The 20,186-nt window shown below is 45.1% G+C and overlaps 1 pseudogene; it reads left to right on the forward strand.

Moving 5' to 3' along the window:
• The first annotated feature begins 7,710 nt into the window (after positions 1-7,710).
• LOC132652844 (large ribosomal subunit protein eL33-like) lies at positions 7,711-12,429 on the forward strand (annotated as a pseudogene).
• Positions 12,430-20,186: the final 7,757 nt, after the last annotated feature.

Genomic DNA, 20,186 nt, shown 5'->3' on the forward strand with positions numbered 1-20,186 from the left:
CTTGCTGGGCAGCCACTCTAACCTAATCGGTGATCCCTGCGTCCCCCTGAGGCCTGTCTCACAAAGAATGCCTCCTGAAGAATGACACTCAAGGTTCATCTCTGGCCTCGACCATGTGTATATGTGTGCTCGAGCACTTGTACACACATGAATATATGTACATGTCACACACACATGCCTACAGGTGTGGATGTTCTAACAGCCAGAAATTACTGCAGGTCTTCTGTGGACAGCCTTGGGTTAAGCCTTGAATATCTATCGCATCATGTAAACCTTACTCAGGGGAAGATGCTATTCCAAAGTTCAAATAGATATAGTTCATAGATCCTTTTGTACATTCTACCTGGACCCAAGGCTTGACAGTTGAGCTAGGGTGGCTAGCCAGTGAGGCCCCACTATCTTTTTGTTTCTGCCTCTCCAACACTGGGATTACAAGTACATACCACCACACTCAGCTTTTTAACAAAGGTGCCGGGGATTGAACTTAGGTCCTGACGCTATTGACAGCTATCTCTCCAGCTCTTTCTTCGTATTTTTCAGCAGCTTGACCACTGCGCAGAGTATGGAGGGAATGAGGTTCTGAGAAGGCTCTGAGAAGATTGAGAATGCTCCACTAGTAAAGGGAGCCCGCACTGTAGCTGATCTGGAATAATGACATCATATTTTCATGCAGATTATACATAGGGTGATTAATGTAGTCTTATTTCAATAGTTTTGTCTCTAAACAGCCTACTTCTCATATGTCTTGTTTGAGCTTGTCTCCCCAGGGCTCGGTAGCTGCCTCAGGCTTCTACATCATGCAGTGTGTCACTGAATGCTGGTCTTCGGTGGTTTGTATAGAGTAGTTTTTCTATAAGTGGGCTGTTCCTGTTCAGATAGACATCTTGTGTTGCTAAGGCCTAGTCCAGGGGAGCTACTCAGCAAAGTGCTGCCTCATGTCCCCAAACAGGAAATTCTTCCTGGATTTGAACCCTGCATCTTTCGCCTCTCAGGCTCTGCTCTCTGAGACCTGCGGAGTCCCAACACCCTCTCTGGGCTGCTTTTGTGTGTGTCATCTCTCAAAGCATCTCAGGAAGGCCCCAAAGACACATTCTCCAGTCAGGGCGTGTGCGTGTGCACGTATGTGTAGAGACATAGCATGCAATCTGGTTATTCTGGTTACACAGCATCGCACTGGAAACCCCAGAGCATCAGGCTGTCCTCATTTAGTTTAAAAACAACAGTCTCTTCCCCCCGCTCCAGAAGCACCTGATGCCTCCCAAAAGTTCCACAGTCACTCACGTGGGTGACACTCCCGGCTGCCTTGGGAACACTGCAGACACCGCACCCCCTTCCTGCTCTTATAGGCGGGGAAACTGACACCAAATGGCCACACAGATCTGGCCAAATTCAAACTAGATTCAGGTCTCTTAGGCCAAAAGACAGAGACTTGCTGGCACCTAGCAGCAGGCTGGTGCACAGGACTGAGCGGGGCTCGAAGTCTGTCCAGGGGAGGCAAAGGAGAATGGTTCTCGTGCCTGCCCTGGCCTGCTCTGCAGACTTCATACTGGTCAGAAGCGCATGCTCCAGGATGGCCTGAGCTGGAAATGAGACATGGTCACGAAAACTTCTGCATTGTCTGTCTTTTAGACAAGGACAGCTCCTCAGACCCCTACTCTGGCTATCCTGCTGGGCAGTTTCACTTCAGGGCTTCTTTATCTCGGTGTACTGCCTCCAGAGAAACTCATGGAGAAGATATGTGGTCTAGCCTGGACTAGAAGTGTGTGTGGAGGTGAAAGCAGCTTTGGGAGCCAGGAATGTCTGAGCTGGATCTTCAAGTGGACATTAGCTGGGTAAGGAGTCCAGCGAATGAGGGGACAGAGGCCAGCAGCGAGGCTGGCATGAAGCCAGGGAAGGAGAGTAAGCAAAGGCACATTTCACGTGCGAGCACACTACCTTCCTTCCTGCTTTTTATTACGTATGACCACCACCCACAGGACATTAACGTAATATTTTATTGGACTGTTTTTTTTTTTAAAGGCAAATGCATTCTTTTTTTCATCCCCATTTGAAAAGTAGGTCATTTCGTTGTACTTTGATTTCAGAGGTGAAGGTACCAAAGTGAAGAGGTCGATGATGATGTTGTACGGGCAGTGTGATCTTTGGCACGTCTCTGCGTGTTTCAAACTTCAGGCTCATCATCTAGGAAGATACTGTACAGACTGGCCAGGCCCACTGGGGACAAGATAGGATATCATCCCTTCAGGTTATTTCTAAAACCACCTTTGATAGTCAGCAGAAGAATCTACCTTACATCTTCCTCAGCACGATTTAAAAACCCCTTAGCCTTTTTTTTTTTTTTAATTATTACACTTTTAAAGGGACACGCTATACTACGGGCTTGCTGGCTACTTGCCTTTTTTCCTCACACAATTTAAATAAGGACCTTAGAATTCAAATGAGAAACAGTCCTCTCTTCTCCCTGAAAGTTCACCTGGTGTACCCGGGGAGCAGTGCACCTCAGATGGGAGTCAGCGAACAAAGGCTTGACTATGAGGAGGAGGCTGGGGCGGGGAGGTGGGTAGGCAGCTCACAGCCAGTGTGAGACAGTGCTGCCGGGGAGAGATGGAGGGTGGACAGGGCCTGAACTTGAAAGGGCTTGCATGCGGGCTTAGCTGGGCTGGGATCGTTGTGAAGATGGGAACCGAAAAGCACAAAGAGGCTGTGCTATGAGCAAGGCAAGAGAGATTCAAAGTCTCCCGTGGCTCATATCATCCTTTTGGGGTCTCACATCCTTTTGAGGTAACCACAAGGGGATTGGGGTGCGGTTCAGTGGTGGAGTGTTTGCCTAGCATCTACAAGAGAGCAGGCTAAATTAAAAAGGACAATTAAAACTTCAGATAATTTAAAATCTTAAGATAATTTTAAGTTAAAAAAGTAAAACTGAGAGTGTATCTCAGTTGATACTTGTCTGCTATCGACAATGCCCTGATTCACATAAAATTAGGTGGCTCATACCCATAGTCCCTTCACTCAGGAGGCAGAGGCAGAAAGATCAGAAAATTCAAGTTCATCTTAGGTTATATTCAAAATTTGAAGCCAGCCTTGGCTGCATTGTGGGACTCTGTCTCAAAATTAAAAATAACAGTTTAAAATAAAAAAAAAATAAAAGTAACTGTAAATCTTGATTTTTGCGAAAACTTGGACAGGCAGATCTCCAATGTACGTTAGAAAACTGTATAACTAAGCATTCTTTGGGTAAGTTGAGTATCATTTCTCACCTCTAGCATTCTGCCTGTAAGCTGATGGCTTGCCAAGTCACCTGTGGAAGGACTGGAAGGTCACAGGTGTCCTTGTCTACTTCCCTTTACGGCAGGGCTGCTCCACTTCAGTATTGTTGGTGTCTATGGCTGGCTAGCTCTTCGCTGTGGTAAGATGTTCAGTGATGTTATTGCTTTCGAAATGTTTTCCACAGCCCAGTATGTTTAGCACTTTGGCCGCAGCTAGTGTTTTGGAGAGGTTGTGGAGTGTTTAGGAGGTGGGGCTAGCTGGATAGAGCAGGTCATCAGGGATGCACCTTCAAGGCTTACAGACTGCCTGCCTCTTCCTGAGCTCTCTGCTTCCCAGGCCACTGAATGGTCCAGGGTTTCTACCACAGGCATCCAGAACTCTGTTGTGACAGTTACTATTGTCAGCTTAACAAAATCCAGAAGTATCTGGGACAAAGCCCTGGGCAAGTCTGCCAGGGGGTTTCCAAGATTAGGTTAGTTGAGGCAGGTCTTTCCTAACTGTGTATGGTACCATTTGGTGGGCTGGGGTCACAGACTGAGGGAAAAAGATAAACCCAGGGGATGGAGAGATGGCTCCGCAGTTAAGAGTGCAGACTGCTGTTCTCCCAGAGAAACAGCTCACAATTGCCTGCAACTCCCGCTACAAGGGAGCTGACATCCCTTCTGGCCTCCCTGGGCATTGTCACATGCATAGACACACACACACACACACACACACACACACACACACACACATGCATACCTATAATTAAATGACTCTTTTAAAACAACAGCAACAACAAAAAGGAAACAGCAGAGTCTCAGCATTCACCTCTCCCTGCTTCTTGACGGTAGACTCATGTGACCAGCCCCTCCATCCTCCTGCCACCATCCATCTCTTACTGTGATGGTCTGTACCACCAGACTGGGAGCTATAGCAACACTTCTTTCCTTGAATCACTTTTGTTGGCTATTTTGTTACTCAATGAGCAAAGTAATTAATGTACCTGCTGCGCCATCTCTGTCATAAAGGCATACCTTCTTAGACCGTGAGCCACAGAAGTGTCGCCTCCCTTAAGTCTTCCTGTTGATCTTCTGTCACAGCGATGAGGAGAGTCACTGACCCAGATAGTACCTCTCAGTTATGACGAGCACAAATATCTCAGGTAGTGACAAATAAATGTCCCCAGGAGGAAGAGAAGGTGACCTAGACTTGTCTTTGTAGAGGGAGAGTAGGTTCTGGTGGCCTCAGCAGTTCTGGCTGGATGCATAGAAAGAGATAACTGCCTGGAGAGAGCCCGACGCTTCCTGAATTCCAGAGCCTAGGAGGAAAAGGAGCGGGCAACCAAGGAGCTTTGTCATTGTTATTGTTACTGTCAGGGTCACTTGCTGGTTCCCTAATACTCATTGATTATTGATTCACTTCACTGTATCCAGGGACGAATACCACACAGAAGGTCACATGCTCCCAGCACTCACAGGCATGACTTAATGCTTCCTTGCTTGGGCCTGTCTTCCACAAGAAGGCAGCCAAGAGGAGGAGAAAAGACCTTTGTTTTAGTCATGGAACAACTATGGGAATACTCAGGACGACTGGCCAGCATGGCGGCAGATTCACACACAGTTTCCATGTATTAGAACCTGGCCAACCTGTTCCTTTGACTCATAAAAATAATTATAGTAAAGCACTACTAAGCACCTACTGTGTACCATTGCACACACTTAACTAACGCTTACAACAATCCATTATTCCCTTTTATTACACAAGGAACTTGAGGCGCTGTGAGGCTGGGCGACTTTCACAACACCATATAGCCATTAAGTGGAAGGTGGCTGTCACGGTGTCGATGGCAGACATGAGTTCAGGTCTGCTGAACTCCACGTCCTTTGTTATTTTTCTTGTGTCAGACTGTGGATTCATCTTCTTGGCGGTGCTGTGCGAAGAGCAAAGCTGACACAGCGCTAGCACCTTGAAGAGCCAAGTCACTGGCTCCTTTAACTGTTGAGTGTGGGAGCGTAAGCCACATACACATAAAACCGGAGAATGCTACCTTTGATGGTCTCAGCCTTGTAAAATAGAGCCTTAGATACAGAAAACCCCCACGCTCATAGCTTACTTCTGTGTCCATCAAGAGCTGCCGGTCACCACAGAAGCCCCATCCTAGTCATAGGCCCAGTGCTCCAGGAGGAGCTTACCACCATGCTCACACTCATTCTTCATTCTTTCTTTTGTTGTCAGGGGCTTCAGCTCAGGTTGGTCTTGAACTCTGTGCGTTACTAACGATGACCTTGAACTTCTGCTCCTTCCACCCTCTCCCTGCCCCTGTGCTGAGACTACAGACGTGCTATCACACTGGGCATAAACCTTCTGCATGTTAGCTGAGAACTCCATCATGTAAGCCACAGCTCCAGTCTCCCCCCCCCCCTTCTTTCTTTTGGAGATAGAGTCTCATTTAGCTCAAGCTGGTGTCAAACTTCTTACGTAGCCGAGGATGATCTTGAACTTCTGATTGTCTTGCGTCCACTCCCCAGTGCTGAGATTACTGGCAGGTAGCTCCCCATTTGGTTGATGCAGCGCTGGGCACCACACCCTGGGCCTGTACACACTAAGCAAGCACTTTTCCTGCTCAGCTTCAGGCCCAGCCCTTGCATCTATCATCCAAGTAGGTTTACATAAACTTACTAATGGTTATTTTGGAAACTTGGTAAACCCCCTAAGTCTGTTTTCCCTAGAGGTCTCCCTTCACCTTTATCATTTCCATATTGTTTCTGACTTACTTTGGTTGTCTGTATCTAGTGCAGATCACATGACGTTTTGATATGCACTTACACAGTCAAAGGATTCTACCATCAGGCAGAATGTTCCAAGGTCATCTTCTCTAGCTATCCTTTTTGTATGTGGTAAGAGAAGTTCAAATACACTCCCTTGGAAGATTTTCAGTATTTCGTCCAAATGCCATTAACTCTGACTTCCGACTGTGCTAGAATTCTTTTTAACTTCAAGTTGGTGAATTTTAATGTACTCTAATTTCACCTTTCCCAGAAGTACTGCTTTACTTTCTGTTTCTATGTTTTTGACTTTTTCAGGAAAGATCCTCCGTGTGAGATCATGTGATCTTTGCCTTTTTGTACCTGGCTTATTTCACTCGGGTGGCCTCAAGGCTCAGCCATGCAGTGATTCCCCTCAGGGCACGTACCCAAAGAACATGAATTCAGCTCCTCAAGGCGCTGCGTAAGCTCCTGCATTTATTATTCTACATTCTTCCCCATACTAAGATCTAGAAGCACCTACATGTGTGGTGCTCTATGAATGGACTAAAAAAAAAAAGTTTGTACTGTTGGGTGTGGTGGTATAAACCTTTTCTCCCAGTACTTGGGAGGCAGAGGCAAGTAGATCTCTGTGAATTTGAGGCCAGCCTGGTTTATATAGAGAGTTCCAGGCCAGCCAGGGATACATAGAGAGACCCTGTTTCAAAAAACAAAATCCAAAAAATTGAATCAAAGGAAGGAAGAAAGAAAGAAAGGAAAAAAAAAAAAGGAAGGAAGGAAGAAAGGAAGGAAGGAAGGAGGAAATAAAGAAGGAAATCGCATACAGGGTTGACCCCATATGCTATGCACACTTGGCATACACCCGTCTGTCATTAAATAAGTAAGTACAATTATATATTATTATTATATATATAATATATTTTATGTATAATAATATATATGTAAATTATTTCCAGTAGTAGGAAGATAGCTCCGTTGGGCAAGTGCTTGCCTTGCAAGCACAAGGTCCTAAGTTCGATCCCCAGTTGGCAGTTGTATGTGCTTCTACTCCAGGTGCTGCAGAAGGGGAGACAGACAGTCACTGTGGTTTGTTGGCCTCTCAGCCTAGCTACTTGCTGAGTATCTAAAAAACAAACAAACAAAAGAAAGGAAGAGAAAGAGAAAGAGAAAAAAATTACACGTGACAGAATGTCGATCCATTTGGAAGCCCTGTCATTTGTGTCAGTGTGGATGCATCTGGAAACCTCATCCACACACTTTTACGTTTTTAACTTCTGCGGGATGATCTTGTAAAAACCCTTACAAGGAGACCTACCTGTCTTCATCTGTCGGTTGGCTTCCCAGTTGTGCCGCGCCTTCCTACATCTGGATTTGCAGGGGAAGAATAAGCCGTTCGATACGAGAGCTTAATTTCTGAGTGGGTGCCTACAGATTTCCCTACTTGCCTCATCTCCAGTTCTTCTACTGTGCCCTCAGCATCTGCTCTGCCCATTAGACGGCCGGCTTCATCCTCTCCTCTGTTCTCTGTCTCTCCCATCGCTCATCTCCCTTTTTTCGATGGCGCTGCTGTGGTTTGGATTTCATCTTCTTTTCAGAGTCAGTTTCGGGAAAGCGATTTTTATACTCACTCGCTCGATTTCCTCTCTCTTCTTCTCTGCCGGCTTCCGGAAAGCAGCCTTGGACCTTAGCCTTCATGCAGCCTCTGCGTGCTAGGCTCCGACATGCACTGGCTGTGGAGACCCTCAGCAGCTGGGGGGTAGCTTCTCACACAGGTCCCCACGTCACTCCAGCCGTGCTGGTACGTTTATATAGAGGTGCATGTGTGCATGGCATTTGTGCATCTTGATTCAGCCCCCGGCTTGTTATATAATACTTCTTCCCTCCTTTCAGCACTCTTTTATTTATTTATTTATTTTTAAATTGCTGGTTGATGGTGGCACAGGTTTTTTTTTTTTTTTTTGTCTTTTTGAGACAGGGTTTCTCTGTGTAGCCCTAGGTATCCTGAAACTGTCAGGACACTGTTGGACTCACTCTCTAGACCAGACCAGGATAGCCTTGAACTCAGAAATCACCAGTCTCTGAGCTTAAAGACATGCACCACCAACAGCAGCCTTAAACATAATTCTTAAAAAAAAACCCAAAAGAATGGTTAAGGACCAAAACAAAACTATATACACCTTATTGATATATTACACCTTATTGATCTTTAAAAAATTGATTTATTCTAAGTAAATTTTATAGAAACAGAAAGAAAGGAGCTCTCTTCAAACAGGCTTTTTACACAAATTTCCTTCTTGCTTAAGGTTTGAAAAATATTTCTTGATAATAGACTTTTATGGTTTTTCCTTTGAAAATGGCTACTGTCATCTTCATAGAACATACAGAAGCTTAGAGAATGACCAAGGATACATAAGCACCCTTCAGGCACAAGTCCTTAAAAATTTGCTTAACTCTCTTTTTTAAAAATAGATTTGTCAGGCATACTCCTTTCATTCCAGTATTTGTGTGGCAGAGGCAGGTGGATCTCTGTGAGTCCAAGTCCAGCCTGGTCTACGTAACAAGTTCCAGCCAGCCAGGGGTAGCTATTGAAGCCTGGTTTAAAAACAAACAAACAACAACAAAGCAAGCAAGAAAAAACGGTATACATCCTGACTTCCACATGCATCCTTGCCGTTAAATAAAGAAATGTAATTAAATCTATGTATACACATATTTACATTTCTAGAATTAGGCAGATAACTCACTTCTTCAAGTTCCCATCACGCAAGCACAAGGATGGGAGTTCAATATTCAACTGGGTGTGGTGGTGTCCACATATAAACCTAGCTCTGGGGAACTAATTAATAAAAAAGAAAAGAAAAGAAAAGAGAAAAGAGAAAAGAAAAGAAGAGATCTGCTGTTCACTGTGAGGCCTGAAGACTGCATCTGAACTTCACTCTGTCCTTGTTTTCCTAACATGCCCTTGTAATGTGTGTGGGATATGGGTATAATAGTTCATGTATATAATTAATGAACATCCCTATGGGCATACAATACATGCCTTGCATACACACACCTCACTGTTTACAAATGCATGTACAACACACAGTATGAATACAAATATGGGCATTTAATGATGAGGTGCTAACGTTTTCCCCTGGCTGGGGAGCAGTGAGCTAAAGGAGATGTCTGCTTTGAGCCGCAGTCATCCCGGTGTGGGCCTTGTTGTCAGGGTATTGTCTGTGCAGCCTGCTTCCTTGATGAGATACTCAGCAGTGCTGGAGCCCGAAGGGGTAACCTGTGCACAAACAAGCAACCAGAGATACTTGCTGTACAAGCCTGATGGCCTCAGTGTGACCCCCGGAAGCCGCATAGAGAGCCAGGTGTCGCAGCACACATCTGCAGTCCCAGAAAGCCTTAGGCAGCAGCCCCCTTCTCCCACCATGTTTGAGGCAAGGCCTCCACTGTGTATGCCCGACTAAGCAGGAAGGTTCCCAGGTCTCAGGATTCTTCTGTATCCATTTCCTATGTTGCTGTCAGAGCAAAGGGATCACAGCCTCTTGTTACCATGTGGCTTTGATGTGGGTTTCAGGGATCCAAACTCATGTTTACAAGGCCAGCCCTTTACCTGCCAAGCACTTTATCTCTCCAACCCAAGAAATGGTCTCTCCTTAGCCATCCAGAGAAGCTAGGAGAGAGAATAATGTGGGCTGTAGTAGTGGAATCCCAAGGGCAGAGATGAGCTAGAAAGAGGTGCATCTAATAAACACCAGTGTTCTACCTTGCTTTAAAATCACACGTTGCTAATAAATATCTGGGTATTTCCTTTTAACTTTGCAGTTACAATGGAAGCTCACAAAGCCAGTTCTGTGGCTGAAATGGACTCCATCTTAATCCTTCTACAATGATGTTATTATTTTTACAGCTGTTTCTACAGCTCCAGACATGATTTATACGCAAGGTCTGACTAACTCTCTCTTTCTCTCTCTCTCTATCTCATGTAGATATGTACTGTGCCCTGGAAACTGTGAATTCACACAGGGTAGGCCCCCCTGTGTTGGCACATGGGGAATTGGAGGAGCAGTGCCTAAGGTTTGGAGACAGGTGTCCTGGACTGAACCTAGGCTCCGACATACACAATGTCAGTAGGTTGAGCAAGCTAGAGGTATATCAAGTCAAACTGTACAACTTTTCACGGCCCAAAGAGAAGACATTGTGTAAGGGCTGCTGAGGTGACTGGCTGGGGTAGGGTCTGCATTCTCCTCAGCCCTGATATTCTGTACTGGAAACCTTTACTCCAGAGCCTCAGCTCTTCACTCACAGAGTTCCTGTTAGTGAAGAGTTACAAAGGAAGTTTCAAGCTCCTTGTCCTCCCTGTTACTTCATCATTATTTGGAAATAACTCCAAACTTCCAAAAAGTTGAAAAAGTAAAGCTAGGCATAGCTAGAAGGCTTATGATTCCAAGACGTTGGCTGTGGAGGCAAAAGAATACTAGCTTTTCTGAAATGGCCAGGGAATTTGAGCCAGTTAGTAATAATAATAAAATAATAAAAATAATGGTATTTATAAAATGCTTGCCAAGAGGCAGACACAGTTAAAATCCCCTAGACACAACCCCATTTCATTCTTACTTTTAACAAGATTTACTGTGTGCCCATTTTATAGATGATGAAACAAAGGCTTAGCTGGATTAAGGAAGCTGCCTAAAGTTCCACCTTAGAAAGTAGCTGTATGGGCACATAAGTGCAATCTTTCTAACCGCAGCACCGTGTGCCTCTGGGGACCAGGGACTAGGAGCTGAAGGGGTTCAGTGCGGCTTCTCAAACATGCCGTAAAAACTAATATTCACAGTAACCATATATGAACTTGAGTAGAGCTCAGGGGTGTAGCATTTATTTAGTACGTGCATGGCTTTTGGTTTGAGGGGCATGCGCACACGGGCACACACACACACACACACACACACGCACACACACACACGCACAAGGATACACACACAAACATAAAAACATAACAGTCAGGTATATGGAGGCACTTCCCACCAGTTATTTCCTTTCGTCTCTCTAATTTTTGTCACATCCAGTTTTAGTTGGTTCACAGTGGGTAAGTGAATTCTGTAAGGTCCTATGGCAATTATACGATCGATAGGAGAGTTATCCCAATTCTGCCATTTTCTGTCCACCCACCCAAGCAAGAACATGGTGTGTGATCAGTTATGGAATGCTATACTTAATGTCAATCCTCAAGTCTTCAAAAAAATTACAAATAAGAATACTTCAATTTTTTATTTATTATTTATTATTATTATCCTCATTATTATTATTTTTTGCACAGTAGCTCAGGTAGACCAGGCTGCCTTAAATTCATTGCATAGCCAAAGATGGGCTTATACTTCTGATTCTCCTTCTTTTACCTCCCACGTGTTAGGGCTACAAAGCACGTGTCATAGTGTCTGGCCAAACTTTGTGAGGCCAGCATTGCTATCTTACAAATACCAAAGATGTTTCAAAACAGAAAATTACAGACCAATATCTTTAATGAACATTTGCAAAAATCAGGGGGCTGGAGAGATGGCTTGGCTTGGTGGCTAAGAATGCTTGCTATGCATACAGGAGAGCCAGAGTTTGGGTCCCTGCACCAATACACCAAATCAGGCATGCTGCTGGGGAGCGGGCACAGAGACTGGAAGGTCCCAGGAACTTGCTGACTACCAGCCTACCTGAACATGGGTGTGTGCCGGATCCTCACCAAAGGATTAGTAAACTGTTTAGCCGCAGTAACTTGGGATCCCAGAACCTTGAAGGCAGAAGCAGGAAGATGACTGCCCTGCCTCAAAAAGTCAAAAAACAATAGCAAACCAAATTCAACAGCATATTAAAAGGACCATACATTACAATTACCTGGAATTTATCCAAAGATACAATGATAGTTTAACATAAGAAAAAAAAAAGTCTGTGATACATGGTGATGGTTAATTTTCATTATCAACTTGACTGAATTACCAAGGAGCTGAACTTTGGGGACAGATTACCGGGGGCCTGGTGAGAACAGGAATTCTAAAAGGCAAATATGTCTAGAATATATGGTGCAAAGCCATTTTTGTTGGTTATGAATGAGGTCTCCAAACCAAAGAGAGAACACAGCTCTTCTTAAAATTGAAGGTGTTTATGTCCTCTGAACCTGAATTTTACTAGGGCAAGAGATAAGCTTATGAGTTTAAACCAAATAACAAGCAAATAAAAACAAACAAAAACAAACAAACCAAACTGAACAACACAGTGACTCTTGGAGGTAAACCAAACAAAACCAGACTAATCTGGGGAAAGTTAACTTGGGCCCACGGAAACAGTGTCATGGCTCATGCCAAACTCCACAGCAACCTTCTTGCAAAGAGTGTTGGACCATGTGATGCTGCCTCCTTCCCAGATTTAACCTAATGAAAAGTAAATAAATACAGGTGAATTTGATAAAAAAGGAAATATTGTTAGCCGTGCCTGTGGAGGTATTTCTAGAAAAAAACTTAACTGAGGAGGAAAGAACCATTTTAAATGTGGGAGGCCTGAGGCCTGGGGTTCTGGACTAGGTAGGAATGAGGAAGCAAGCTGAGCATCAGCAGTCATCGATGTTTCTTGACTGGACATGTAATGTGATTAGTCAACTCCCGCTCCCGCAGCCCCGCCCTTCCTGAGACCATAGACTGCATGTCAGAGCTAAAATAAACCTTTCTCTCTTAAATTGCTTCTTGTCAGGTATTTGGTCACACATTCACAAGACAAAGGCTAGGAAGTATGTGATAATCTCAACCCAAACAGAAACAGCACCGGACAAAATCGAATACCCCTTTCAGATAAACAACATCAAACATAAATACACTGAACAAAATACAGGTCATATGACAAGCCCATAGCTAACCTACTCAGTGGTGAGGAAAATTATTTTCTTTTCTAACAGAAACAAGACAAGAATGGACACTCCCAACAATACTTATGGGAGTTCTAGCCAGACTAAATAGGCAAGAAAAAGAAATTAAAAACACCCAGTCTAGAAAGGAAGAAGTTAAATTATCTCTGCTAGCAGATGATATGAAATTTTTTTTTTTTTTGAGACAGGGTCTCTTGTAATCCCAGCATGGCCTCAACCTCGCTTTGCAGCTCCACTTTCTGAGTACTGGAGTTACAGACATGTGTTAGCATGCACAGTTCATGTGACACTGGGAATTTGACAGAGAAACTTGTGTATGCATTGTAGCAGCTGACCTATATCTCCAGCCCCAGATGATATGACTTTATACAAGATATGGCTTTTTGTAAGCCCTAAAGACACTTCCAAAAAGTCTGACAAGTGAATTTAATAAACTTAAAAGACAGAAAACACACACACACACACACACACACACACACACACACACAAATGCTCAACGTCTTTAGTCATCAAGGAAATGCAAATCAAAACGACCCTGAAATTTCATGTTACACTCATCAGAATGGCTAAGATCAAAAACTCAAGTAACAATACATGCTAGAGAGGATGTGGAGAAAGGGAAACCCTTCTTCATTGCTGGTGCGAATGTAAACTTGTACATTCACTTTGGAAATCAATCTGGTGCTTTCTCAGAAAATTAGGACTAGTGCTTCCTCAAGATCCAGCTATACCACTCCTAGGCATATATCCAAAATATGCTCAAGTACACAACAAGGACATTTGCTCAATCATGTTTGTACCAGCTTTATTCATAATAGCCAGAACCTGGGAAAACCCAGATGCCTCTCAACTGAGGAATGGATACAGAAATTGTGGTACCTTTACACAATGAAATACTACTCAACAATTAAAAACAAGGAAATCATGAAATTTGCAGGCAAATGGTAGGAACTAGAAAAGATCATCCTGAGTGAGGTAACCCAGAAGCAGAAAGACATACATGGTATATACTCACTTATAAGTAGACATTAGACATATAATACAGGATAAACATACTAAAATCTGTATACCTAAAGAAGCTAAGCAAGAAGAAGGACCCTTGGTAAGATGATCAGTCCTCACTCAGAAAGGCAAATGGGATGGACAAAGGGAAGAGGGCAAGAACTTTCTACAGAGGACCTCTGAAAGACTCTACCTACCAGGGTATCAAAGCAGATGCTGAGACTCATAGCCAAACTTTGGGCAGAGTGCAGGGAATCTTATGAAAGAAGAGGAGATAGAAAGACCTGGAGGAGACAGGAGCTCCACAAGGAGAGCAACAGAACCAAAAAATCTGGGCAAAGGGGTATTTTTGAGACTGATACTCTGGGCTTGATTTCCAGTGCCATATAAACTGGGCCTGGTGGCACATACCTGTAATTCCTTCTCTTGAGAGACAGATGCAGAGTTCAAGGTTCATTCTTGGCTACGTAGCAAGTTTCAGGTCAGCCTGGAAAACAGCATACCCTGTCTCAAAACAAAGACAAACACACCCCTACACACACACACACACCAAAAATAAAAAAGGAAGAAAAAAACCTTTTCTTTTCTACCACTTAGCACTTCTTAATGTGACAAGTAGAACCAAAATGCCCCCCACTCAAGGGTGAAAAGCCTTCTCATTTTTAGTTTGGCTTCTAAGAACGGCCATCACCCAGTAGTAACTTATTTTTGCTTCCTGTGAGTCAGAGAAGAAAAAGCCCTGTCTCCAAGCTACTAGGACAACTTTTAAACAAGTGGCCCATAATGAATAGTTTTGGTAAAGGAACAGTGGTTGCTTACTTTGTTATAACATGTGCACACTCTCTAATTTGTTCAGTCCTCCATGTTAATAAAGCACATGTCCTATCATTTTTAAAGAGTTATGAAGAATGCTTGCTCATATGGGCAGCAAACCACCCCACAGAAGAGCCTGGGAGAGCAGAATCACTGTGTAGCAGCGTGGAGATGAGGCAGGATGTGAGTGATGCTGTGAACAGCAGCGCTGTGTCCAAAGCCTTAGATCTTTTCTGAGGTTCTTCCAGAGCGTGCTGAGTGGATAAGGTCTACTTGGAAATACTTTGTTGACTGCTAAGGCCAGGAGAAAAACTAGACATCATTTTTAAATGAGATTCTTAGTGTTTTTTTGTTTCTTTGCTGTTTCCATTTGAAGAATGCTCCTGTGTGTGTGTGTGTGTGTGTGTGTGTGTGTGTGTGTGTGTGTGATGGAGGTGTTAGTCCTTTCCTTCCAGTTTGTTTTGAGATAAAGGTCTCTATTGTCCAAAGCTGGGGCCTTTAGGGCAGCTGGCCTTTGAGCTTCTGGGAATGCCTCTACCTCTGAGCCCCTTGCTTTGTAGAAGCCCTGGGACTGCAGACTGATCCTGGCTCTATGTTTTGCAGGTACAAGCACAGGCTCTCCTTGCACAGCCAGTGCTGTGCCATCAAGCCATCTCCCCAGTCCCCAGAGATTGATATTTTCAAGAGCTAGAGAAGTCAGGGGCTTCCCCTTCACTAGCACCTTATCACACCTCCACAAAACATGTCGTCTTTGGATTTCTCCCTCTCTAAAGAAAGGCTATCGTTACGTCACTGCTCATATACTTCCTAGTTATTATTATTATTATATTTTTAGTCTGAGGCTACGTCTTGGCTACACAGCCCAGGATGACCTCTACCTTTCAGTTCTCTTGCTTCAGTCTCCTGACTCCCTGGAGAAAAGCATGGGCTACCCTACTCAAGAGGACTAATTACAAATAACACTGTGCCTATGTCCCTCTCACCATATCCTTCATTCCTGCACAAGGGCTCAAGAACACTCAAAACAACAGAACCTACTCCCCCCCCAAAAAAAAAATTAGCCCGATGAGGTGGTACCTGCCTGCAATCCCACAATTTGGGAGGTGTGGGTAGGACAAGAGTCAAAGGCTGGTCAGGACTACGTAAGACCCATTCAAAAAACAAGGAAAAAAAAACCCCACAAAAAACCAAAACACCCATGATAGATTTTCATGCTGACTTTTGAAGTACAATCCTCAGAACAGTATTGAAAGAAATTATTTCTAGGCAGAGTCATCACCCCTCTCTTGGCAAAGACCAACCTTTAGCAAGAGGGCACAAACAGCAGGTCTGGAGAGGTATCCTTTGCCAAGGCCAAAGTCTGGGAAAGGGTGTGAGGAGAAGCTCTCCCCAGCCCCAGTTCACCAAATCCCCCCTGGGCTTCTGCTTCCTGAGACAAATACAAAGAATTAGGAGAGTATCTGCCTGACACTGCTCCACCCGGGCAGGAATTAAGAGGTCCTAACTGTACTGGGTCCAATGAACTGACCCGATAAAGACCGCAAGGAATCCGTAGGTCTGTGTACTTTCCAACCTACGACTTACAAAAAGGACGGGAGATGTGTGTGAAGTGTTAAGGGGAGAGGAGATGTCATGACCCCAGCAGTCAAAGCTTCCTACATGGGCTGAGGAGTGTTTTTTTGTGGACAGAAATGCTTTCTGCCATTTTAAGCACCTGAGAGCACAAGTTGTCCTGCGATTTCTACACACATACACACAAACACAATAAATAAATGTACTCTGACCTCCATACATGAGCTGAGGTGTGCCCCGCCATCACGCTCACGCACGCACGCACGCACGCACGCACGCACACACACACACACACACACACACACACACACACACACACACATGCGCACACTTTAAAAACCTAGTTTGCTGCAGTCCGAGCTGCCTGAGCAAACATGACTGGCATGTGCATTTGAGGTCTATAGCCTGCTGAGCATCTGCTATGTGTTGCAAGAAAAAAGTACCTTCCTGGGTGACTATGCGAGAGGCAAGGTTCTCGCACATGCTCCAGGTAGTACTGTTGCTCTTGATCTCTGCCAGCTGACGTCACAGCTAGGGGCTCTGCTGTGACGCAGATAAGATCATTGTTATTTTGCAAGGAGAATACGAGGTTCATAAAGAAGACAGTTGGGTTCACAGCCACAGGTGACTGCACCCCACTTGGGCAGTGGGATTCCTTCTCCGTGGGGAGGTAGATGAGGGGGCATGGCTCGCCACACAAGGCCTGCTTAGCATGCACAAAATCCTGGCTTTAATCCGTGGTACCAAAATGAAAAAAAAAAACAAACCCAGAAAGCTGTCCTTGTTGGCAACCCCCTCTGAACTGTTCGTGCAACCTCCCAGTATGCATCATCTAAAAGAGAGTCCCGGGAATCCGGTTTTCAGGAGTCCCAAACCATGCAGTGAGAGTCAGGAAGAGAAATTCCCTAACAAGAGACAGTAAGGGGCCTGGGTCTCTGGCTTTCCCGCCTGCGGCCGTGTTGCTACAGGAGGACCGGCGGGCGGCGCTGCAGACCGCGCTGCGCCCGCCTCCAGCTCCAGCCCTCAGGCGTCGCGGGCCGGGGCAGCCCGAGAGCTCCGGGGGACACTGGGCAATCGGCTCTTCCGCCAGCCACACCCTGCGAGCTCTGATTCCACCTCCACTTGGAGAAGTACAGGGACTCGGCGGAACTCTTCCGGGTGGGGCAGGAGACCTGGAATACGTCTTTGCGCTCCTGCAGAGCGGGAACTCCAGGCGGATCCCAACGCGCACTTGAACGCGCGAGCTCTGCTTTCCAGCCCAGCCCCCAAAGCCTCCTGGGCCAGGTACCACACTGGCCGCATCTCATCCCACCCCACACAGAACCCCGCTTCCGACTCTGAACCCCAAAGCGGACAGGCTGGTTCCGGGCCTGCATCGCAGCGAGTAGAAGCCCTAGCAACAGACACCGCAGTTCCCGGAGCAGGGACCCAGGTCTGCTCCGCGGAAAGGGGATTTTACGAATCTGTTGCTTTGTTACTTTGAAGAATTCCCACCAGTGGCCGACTCCCCAATGTTAATTGATCCCAGTTGCCTCGGTGGAAGCGGGAGACCATCCAGGTGGTGCGCAGAGAGTGAAAATATTCCTGAGACCCGCAACTGGGAGGCACTGGCTTACCGCTTTCAGTTAGTTTATACATCAGAACGGTTGATGGATTTTCCACTTTCGCTTTTTCATAGCTTTCTGTTTCCCAGGGACTATAGAAATTAAGGAGTGAGGGCGGTGTGTATGCCACAGATGGAGATGGAAGAACTGCCTCGAACACGTTGATATTTATTTTTTTTTAAAAAAGGAACATCCCCACACATTTTTAAACTAGGGTAATAGGAACAGCAAAAGTTACTTGCCGAACATCTGTTCTTTCCAATGGGAGAGGTTCTTTCCTGCCAAGAATTTTATGAATTTTATATAGGAGTTTGGTCCTGTTTGGGGAAGGTAGAAGAGGCTTGCCAAAGCAGCTCAGCCAGCCTGGAAGAACTCAGATGATTCGCTTCTGACTTTAAAAGGCTCTTGACGCTGCGAAAGTCGCCCTTTGGAAGAACAGAGAAAAACAACATCCCAAACAATTGGCACGTGACTAGAAACAGCAGAGCAAGGTCAAGGCCCAGAGTCTGGCTAACCTTCGAGATTTTGTTCCAGCTTCACTCAGAGAGGGTCTAATCCTTTTGGAGAGGAGGGGGAGCATTACAGGGCTGAAACCCAAACAACCCCTATCAGGGGACATTGAGTGCTCCTTTCATTTCACATGGGCCAGATAGGCGGTAATCACTCATCACCCAAACTTCTCTCAATCTCTTCATCTCCAGTCAATTGTCTGGCTCAATTGGAGTCTGCTGACTGGAAAGTTTATCTTCTGAAACCCATCATCAGGGGTGCTCCGAAAAGCCATCTGAGGGAATAGGTCAGCAAGAGAATTGGCCCTTGAAACATTAATGATTACCTCTGGACTCAGTGCGGGTCTATTTACCTAAGCAGGTTTCCAAATGGCTTCTTCTTAGCCATTGAAAGAACTATCTACTGGAGAGTAGGTATGACGTGAGCAAGGGGAAGGCTGTCCTTTCCCATCTGAAAAAGGCTGCTTCAGAGTCTTCACACTGAGTGGAGTGGGTTCTGTTGCTGTCATTCGGGATTTCAGATAAAATACGGAAATCGACTTAAATATTGAGAAATATCAAGCAAGACACAGCTTGGCTGTGCACAAATGGCTGTCACTGTTGAGACAGAGGCAAAAAGGCTGATAAGGGTAGTCTGGTCCCTGTAGTGAATTCCAGCGTTACATACCTATCTTTAAAAAAAGAAAACTAAAACAAACACACAAGAAGGGGTTAGAGTCAAAGGTGTTCCTGGTTTTTTAGAGACGGACAGAGGAAAAGTAAACATTGTGGGTTTACTAGAGTCTTTCAAGTAAAAATCTATTTATTGAGCACTTACTACAGGCTAGGCACATTCTGTCAGGCACCGTCTTCACTATGATGTGTTGTGGCAGAGAAACAGAAAGAAACAATCCTGGTATGTTTTAAATGAGCATCAAAAGGAAAGTCAGGCAGGTTAAAGAGCTAAAGACAAAACAGGAAAGGTCTTTTAGTACAATCTGGAAAAGGTAACTCCAAGAATAGACAACATTCCTCCTAAATTTTTTTTAGTGTAAATGATCACCCCAACTATGGAGTTTTGAATATTCTGCATATATATTCAGGGAGAGAGGGAGAGAGTTTGTGTCTGTGTGTCTGGCTGCAAGACATGGTGATACATACCTGTAATTTCAGCTTTCAGGAGACAGAAGCAGAAGGATTACAAGTCCAAGGGCAGCTTGAGCTACACAGGGAGACGGGGAGCTCCAGACCAGCCTGAGCTTTGTACCAGAGAGAAACAGCCCAGCTGGATGGCTCAGTGAGCCTGAGAACCTGAGTTCAGTCCCCAGAACCTATGGTAGAAAGAGAGAGCCAACACGCGCGTGTGCTCACACACACACACACACACACACACACACACACACACGTTGAAACCACAGTTTCATTACTCACTCATTTTCATTTGTTCAGATTATCCAGGCCTATCTTGGTTCTTGAGTCTCCAGTCCTCAGAATGAATAGTAGCCCCCCAGGGTTATCACGGGGACTGAATGAGAAAAATGCATAAAATGCTGAGCATTGGAATGGGAGGAAGGAAGCCTTGATGCATGCTGGTCCATCTTCATTGCCGATTAATTGAATGGTGTGTAGCAGTTGGTTCTTCGATCACACTTGGACCTTCATAGCCAGTGCCTTGCTGGTGGAGAGAGAGAGGACATATACCCATGAGCTAAAGGAGAGAGGTCAAGCCGTAGCACAGCCCAACTAACCAGACTCAGCACATCTGCTGAATGGAGCCAATAACCCATAT

The sequence above is a fragment of the Meriones unguiculatus genome, chromosome 3 (assembly GCF_030254825.1).
Source record: "Meriones unguiculatus strain TT.TT164.6M chromosome 3, Bangor_MerUng_6.1, whole genome shotgun sequence".
Lineage (NCBI taxonomy): Eukaryota > Metazoa > Chordata > Mammalia > Rodentia > Muridae > Meriones > Meriones unguiculatus.